Source organism: Ailuropoda melanoleuca, chromosome 13 (genome assembly GCF_002007445.2).
Source record: "Ailuropoda melanoleuca isolate Jingjing chromosome 13, ASM200744v2, whole genome shotgun sequence".
Taxonomy (NCBI): domain Eukaryota; kingdom Metazoa; phylum Chordata; class Mammalia; order Carnivora; family Ursidae; genus Ailuropoda; species Ailuropoda melanoleuca.
The window spans coordinates 27859792-27867227 of NC_048230.1; the positions used below are offsets into that span (position 1 = coordinate 27859792).

The window sequence follows — 7436 nt, forward strand, 5'->3', positions numbered from 1 at the left end:
CCCCCAAATCAAGGGTCATATGCCGCACTGACTGAGCCATCCCAGTACCCCAGTAGGAAATAAACTTCTATTAAGAGCATTCTGGGGGGCACCTGGGTGGCACAGCGGTTAAGCATCTGCCTTCGGCTCAGGGCGTGATCCCGGCGTTATGGGATCGAGCCCCACATCAGGCTCCTCTGCTATGAGCCTGCTTCTTCCTCTCCCACTCCCCCTGCTAGTGTTCCCTCTCTCGCTGGCTGTCTCTATCTCTGTCGAATAAATAAATAAAATCTTTAAAAAAAAAAAAAAAAAAGAGCATTCTGGGGGCGCCTGGGTGGCACAGCGGTTAAGCGTCTGCCTTCGGCTCAGGGTGTGATCCCGGCGTTCTGGGATCGAGCCCCACATCAGGCTCTTCTGCTGTGAGCCTGCTTCTTCCTCTCCCACTCCCCCTGCTTGTGTTCCCTCTCTCACTGGCTGTCTCTATGTCAGTTGACTAAATAAATAAAGCTTTAAAAAAAAAAAAGCATTCTGGGGGCGCCTGGGTGGCTCAGTCAGTTAAGTGTCTGCCTTTCGGCTCAGCTCATGAGCCCCATGTGAGACTCCTGGCTCAGTGGGAAGTCTGCTTCTCTGTCTTCCTCTGCCTCTCCCTACTCAGCTCCCTCTGTGTATCTCTCTGTCTCGAATGAATAAATAAAATCTTTAAAAAAAAACAATTAACGTGTACTGAGGGCTTACTATATGCCAAGCACTCCTTAAAAAAAATGAAATGAAATGAAGAAAAAAAAAACAACAATGGAAGTTAGACAAAACCATGGATATTTTTTTCTTAATGATCTGAGCAGAGAAGACTTCTAAAATGATAGAAAACCTTGAGGTCAAATGAAAGAAATGACCAATTATACACTATAATTTTTGGAAAGCAAAAAATAAATACTATAAACAACTCAAAAGATACACAATGCTTAAAATGATTTGCAGCTCTCAGAATAAAAGGCTAATTTCTCTAACACATCAAGAACTCTTAACAGATCAATAACAAAAAGACTACTCAACAGAAAAATGTACAATGGATATGGAGGTCTCAGAAAAAGAAATATAAATGGTTTTTGATAATATAAAAAGATATGTAATATCACTTGTAATTGAAGACTTACAAATTAAAACTACAGCAACATACTACTTTTCATTTATCCCATAGGAAAAGATTTAAGAATTGACAACAGATCATTGACAAGGAAGAGTGTATAGAAAGTGACCTTCTTTGTGCTTTACTGTAAGTGATGGGGTGAACTGGTTATATGAAGAATGCACATACCTTTTGACCCAGCAATTCCAATTCTCAATGTTAATCTAACAAATATGCTCACAAACATAGGAAATAATGTACAAGAATATTCACTGAAGCACTGCTGATAACGTGCTGGAAACAATTTAAAAGTCTATCAGGAAGGAACTGGGTAAACATATTACAGCACATCTGATCAAAAGTATGAGACAACTCTATCTCTAATGACATGAAATAACATAAGATACATTAGTGAACAATGCAGGCTGTAGAACAGTGCATACGATATGCTACCATTTATGTATATGTGTGGCGAATTACTGAATCCATGGATACCTCTAGAGGAATTCACAAAAACGGGTAAATAATTGCTTCAGCAGAAAAAAAATGAGTGATAAGAGAATAAAGGTAGACTTTTCACTGCAAATACTTTTATACCTTTAGAATTTTATAATACCTAATACATTACCTACCTCAAAAAGCAATTTTTTAAAAAGTCTACAAAGTAAAATACTCAAGTGCAAAACTATCAACATTGGCCTTAATGTATAAACTGTCCCAGTTTTTTGGGACATTAATTATACTGAAGCCTGGCCCAGCAAATAGGAAGAAATGAAAATCAGAACTAGATACAGGATGTCAAAGAAAAACCTATAATCTTCAATTTCTTTATTACATCTGACAGCCTGCCTAAGCCAGCTATGATTATTTTCCTGGGAGGCAAGTGTACGCATTGTGTATACTATACCACTGTATTTTTGGTCAATTAAAACTGCTCGAGATTGCTCAGGCCACGGCAAGGAACTAGCACTGTACTGGCATATAAGACCAACAGTGCAAAAAACAACATAAAATAATGGGGCTTCTTCTTTTTTAAAAAATAAAGATTTTATTTACTTACTTATTTGAGAGAGAGAGAGAGGGTGTGAGGGACAGAGAGGGGGTGAGAGAAATCCAAGCAGACTCTACACTGAGCTCAGAGCCCCATGTGGGGCTCGATTTCAAAACCTGATCATGACCTGAGCTAAAACCAAGAATCAGATGCTCAACTGACTGTACCACCCAGGTGCCCCAATAATGAGGCCTCTAATTAGAAGAACAAAAGCTTTGTCAGAAGTTACTTTGCTACAATCAAAAACTATAAATAAAAGAGAAATCACTAAGCAAGCACTCAAGTAATTGTTGAATACCGAAATGAACTATGAGCTAGGTGATGTGATGCTGGGCTGCCCAAGACAGATATTACTCCTGACTTTATGAAATATACAGAACAATCTAACGGTGAAATAGGCATTGTACAAATAATTAATCAAAACTGTGATAAACCCTATAAAAGAGAAGTGCAGGGTGCTGTAAGGGTATGTTACTGAGTCCCCTAACCGAATCTAGAAGGATCAGAAAAGATTTCTCCGCAAAAGTGATATTTAAGCATATTTTGAAGAATTGAGGGGCTGCCTTCCAGGCCAAATTAGCTACAGCATGTACAAAGGCCTTGGGTGAGCTCTGAACCTTTAAGGAATTGGGGGGGGAGAAAGAAAAAAAAAAAAAGATCAGCAAGCCAGACCACTCATGACAACAACAGAGTAAGTACAAAGACGTGATGCTGGAGAAGTAGGTAAGGCTAGATCACACCTTGTTAAATGAAGAGGGAAGGCCTTAAAGGGAAAACAAGTTTTCAGGTAAGTGACCTGGTTAGATTTGTTTTATAAAGACAATTCTAGCTGTTGTGAGAAGAACAGACAAGGATATAGGGTAATATAGTAAAAGTATAAAGAAATGCAAAGGAATAATGAATTCACTTAGTGCAAGGTCTACAATGGAAGCTGGGGGAAGGAGGATGCAATCAAGTGAGGAAACACCTGATCTTTACTGGTAATATTTTATTTTCCTAAGCTGCAAGGTGGTTATGTTAAGTATTTATTGTAGTATTATTTATTACTTTTTCTTTTTTTTTAAAGATTTTTTATTTATTTATTCGACAGAGATAGAGACAGCAAGCGAGAGAGGGAACACAAGCAGGGGGAGTGGGAGAGGAAGAAGCAGGCTCATAGCAGAAGAGCCTGACGTGGGGCTCGATCCCACAACGCCGGGATCACGCCCTGAGCCGAAGGCTGACGCTTAACCACTCTGCCACCCAGGCGCCCCTATTTATTACTTTTTCTAAGTATCTCATACTATCCCCCCTTTTAAAAACAAGAGCAAATGTGGAAAGACCATTTATAATTGACCATAACAGTCTTAGGAAAAGGTGGCTTAGACTAGGATGGGGAGACTAAAGGTAGAGAAAAATCACAAGTCTGGCCTCAGTAAACTGTTGATAGAGCCACTTAATGAAATGGTACAGTGAAGAAGGTCTAGGTTTGGAGCCAAGATCAAGAGATCAGTCTGGGCATCTCAATTCAAAGTACCTCTGAAGCTAAGCAGAGATGTTGAGTAGGCAGCTGGGATCAGAAAAGAAGTTTGGGAGGCAGACAAAAATCTGGGAGTTTTCAAAACACATACTGTAACTGAAGCCACATTATGAATGAAATTAGAGGACCGAGAAAGACCATCAATTAAAGATCTGGTACAAGAGGAGGGGGGGGACAACTGAAGGAATAGCCAGAGAGCAAGGGGGGAAAATCAGAAGCCAGGAGAGAAGAGTACTTCAGAAAGGAAAACTTTGAATCAAAATAAACACCTATTGGGGTGCCTGGGTGGCTCAGTTGGTTAAGCATCTGCCTTAGGCAGGTCATGATCTCAGGGTCTGGGGATCGAGCCCTATGTCTGGCTCCCTGCTCAGCGGGGAATCTGCTTTTCCCTCTGCCCTTCCCCTCCCCTCCCGTGATGGCACGCACATGCTCGCTCTCTCTAATAAATAAAATAAAATCTTAAAAAAAGAGATTTTATTTGTTAGAGAGAGAGCACAAGCAAAGAGAGCAGCAGGTAGCGGTGGCACAGGGAGAAGCAGGCTCCCCACTGAGCAAGGAGCCCAACGCGGGACTTAATCCTAGGGTTCTGGGTTCATGACCTAAGCTGAAGGGGGACGCTAAACCAACTGAGCCACCCAGGCGTCCCAATAAATCTTTAAAAATAAATAAATAAATAACTGAAAATAAACACCTATTCTGAAACGGGCATTTCGGAATCTGAGGTCCAAGAACGAGTCAAAGGGAATTCCCTAAAAACAGAAGTCCGGATCACCTTATTCTGAACATTCCCAAAAGAAATGTTGTAACTCAGTTAAGTAACAATAAATTCAGTCAAAACTGATAAATCATACAAAGATGCAGATGAAAATAATCTTTTTAACTACGAGACTTGAATATGTTTTACAGATTAGAGGGTATTTGGGATGTATGAAGTTTATTCCATTTCTATTGGGAAAGAACATAAAAGCTTACTCTAAAATCCTGTACATTTCTTTTGTTTCAAAGATTTCAGAGAATTTCTAAATTGCTAAACCTTTCAGCATGTTAAACTCTAAGCACTTTGAGAGCAAAAACCACAGTGTTCATCTTCAGCATCGAGCATTCTAGCAAATAACTGAATGAAAAAAAAAAGTTCACTGAATGAATGAACTGCTACCAGAGTACTTTTGTCCAAATTGTGCTGGTGCTACAAGCAACACAGCTCAAAAATACAAACTTTAACTGAAGGCTCTACTCATTCCACTGAACACTTCTTTTCTGAGAAATAAAAGGGTATCTGCAAAGAGATCTCATCTCTGTCCTGAGGGGGAAAAAACCCTTTGGGCAACACATTCCACACAGGTTTCAATGACAAACTTGAAGGCTGTCAACCCCTACAATGTTTGCAAAATTCAAGAATGTATTACTACTATGCCAGCCAGTATTGTCTGGTCACTCATTCTAAAGAGCTGTAGAAAATAGCAATGCTTAGACTTAAAAGAATAGGTCTTTATTTCCACAAAAACTAAACTCATCAGTTGCAGTAGCAGGTCTGAAAACTGTTGGCACTTAGCTGATATTAACGGTTCAGAACTGTGTTTTAGGTTAATGATATCACCTAAAATCTATTATCATATGGATTTTCAAAGACATGGTCTTAAAAAAAGTAATCCCATTTTTCTTTGCCTAAATTTCTATCAGATATTTTGGATAGGAGCCGCACGTTTCTATGCTATAAAAAAAGCACCAATTAATAAAAATAAATACAAACATTTGCAAGTAAAAAACAAACAAACAAACACAACACCAATTTGAAAATAAGTAAGTATACTCCCAGATGAACTAACTATCCAGACTAATAAAAATGAAAAAAAGAAGGGAACACAGCTCATTTACTTTGTGAACAAACCACAAATAAAAAGCCCAGTGTTTGGAACTCATCTCTTTGCACTGAATTAGGCATGGAACAAAATACGCATTTATTAAGAGAATGATATCTAGATTTTAATTATGCATTTTGTATTCTAGGATCCCAATTACTGACTTGATAGGAGAACCTGGAGCTAGGGTGGTGGTGCAGCTAATCAGAGAAGGATCCTCTATTCCTTCCCTTTTGCTAATTTATGCAAATATAAAACAGGAAAAAAAATAATTAGTAAGGGTAACAGTATTTAAGTAAAATTGTTATGTTGAAGATATGTTAACTTCTTAAATCCTTTGGATTGAAGGCTTAAAGTCAATTCTACCTTCATGAACTGAATTCAAAATCGCTGGGTCCTTTGCTCCTTTTTGAGAGAGCTGTGGTGGCTACCTAGGACAGACAGAAAACCAATTCTGAAGTCACACACCCTAAAAAAGAAGCTGAGAGCATTAACTTTCAGAAAGGATGTTTGAAATACTTTGGAAAAGTGCACAACAGTTTGAGACAAGCAGTAAACAGCACCAAACCATTACCGATCAGAACGAATAAAATAGGTAGAACTTCCATATAGCTCCTATGTATTCTCTTCAAAATGTCCTTTCCTTACAATACTCTGCTCACAAAGATCTGGCTAACACTAAGATGCAGATTTGTTTACTACAGCTTTTTACCTCTCACCCAGAAGAGTCAGTTCATTTCTTCAGTTCTGCCATTATATAGCCCTTGAGAAATCTAAAGCAACTGCAACACATTATGCTAAATGCCAAAAAAAAAAAAAAAAAAAAAAACCCAACAAAACTCCAGGAAACGTGGTTACCACAATTCACAATATATTTAGTCAGAAGCTCTGGAATTAAGTTTATTTTTCTGCATCCTTACTCTGAATAATACCTAAACCCTCTTTAGGGGGTAAAGGATTTGATCCCTAAAATACATTATTAACCCCTTATCTACAGTGTGTGATGTACTCGAGATATGCTGTTCTCCGTTTATCAGGAATTAAAATCCCCTTCATTTATACAGCTTGATTTTTATAGCGCTTTCACATATATTCACTCGAAAGTATACACAACACGAACGTATAATAATTTTAGACTAATCAAGCACAAGATAACGCTTATCCAGAACTTATTCTACCTTGATTTACTCGATTCCACAAAGTACGGTCTTGATGCTAACATAATAAAGCGTGAGCACAATGAAATCTGTTACCACTGCAGGTTCTCAATGAACAAACATTCCTTCAAATGATAAATCCGAACTCGCCCGCTTCCCAAAGAAAAAGTAATCCCAATTTTAGAAACAATCGCCAGGGAAGGAAAACAACGCAAATTCTAAACCACACATTCACGTAAATCCTTTCAACTCAAAGCTCCAAACGCAGCCACCAACCACACAACCGGCCACAATCGCAGCTTTAGCGCCTTCTCTTAATTTTGAATCTGGAGATCGAAGGGAAAACAAAACAGTCGTCCAAAGTTTCACGAAGTGGAAAAAAAAAATCATTTTAAGTAAAGGAAACATGTTAATCAAGAGGCGACCGCGCCATTCCCCCGGCCCCCGTTTCCCTCCTTCCAGCCCTCGAACTTAAATCTTGTCTAAAACACTGACGGGAGGCAGGAGTCCCTATAGCGGTGTTAGAAGAAGGGGTCAAACGAACCGCACGCCGCCCGGAGAGATGTCAGGGGCCGAGCTTCGGGAGACAAAGACCAGCCCGCGAAGCGCCCCGGCGGCGAGGGGCGGCCCAGGCGCGGCCCTGCGCCCCTAACCGCCCCGAGGAGTTGCGAGCACCTCCGAGCGCCGCCCAAGTGCGCGCCCGGGGTCCTCCGGGCTCCCCGCCCGCCCGGCGCGGCCACCGCCG

At 39.9% G+C, this 7436-nt stretch overlaps 1 protein-coding gene across 3 annotated transcripts in view; it reads right to left on the reverse strand.

The window, feature by feature from the left end:
- GJC1 (gap junction protein gamma 1) overlaps positions 1-7436 on the reverse strand; it is a 35282-nt gene that overhangs the window by 27293 nt on the left and 553 nt on the right. Inside the window, exon 1 of one of the 3 annotated variants that reach the window (XM_011225658.3) lies at positions 7236-7426. The exons of 1 other annotated variant lie outside the window; for it this stretch is intronic. The gene's annotated coding sequence lies outside the window, so the exon portion shown is untranslated. Of the gene's footprint in view, positions 1-7186; positions 7427-7436 lie in introns of those variants that run through there. One more of the 3 variants, XM_034640519.1, reaches the window with a different exon arrangement.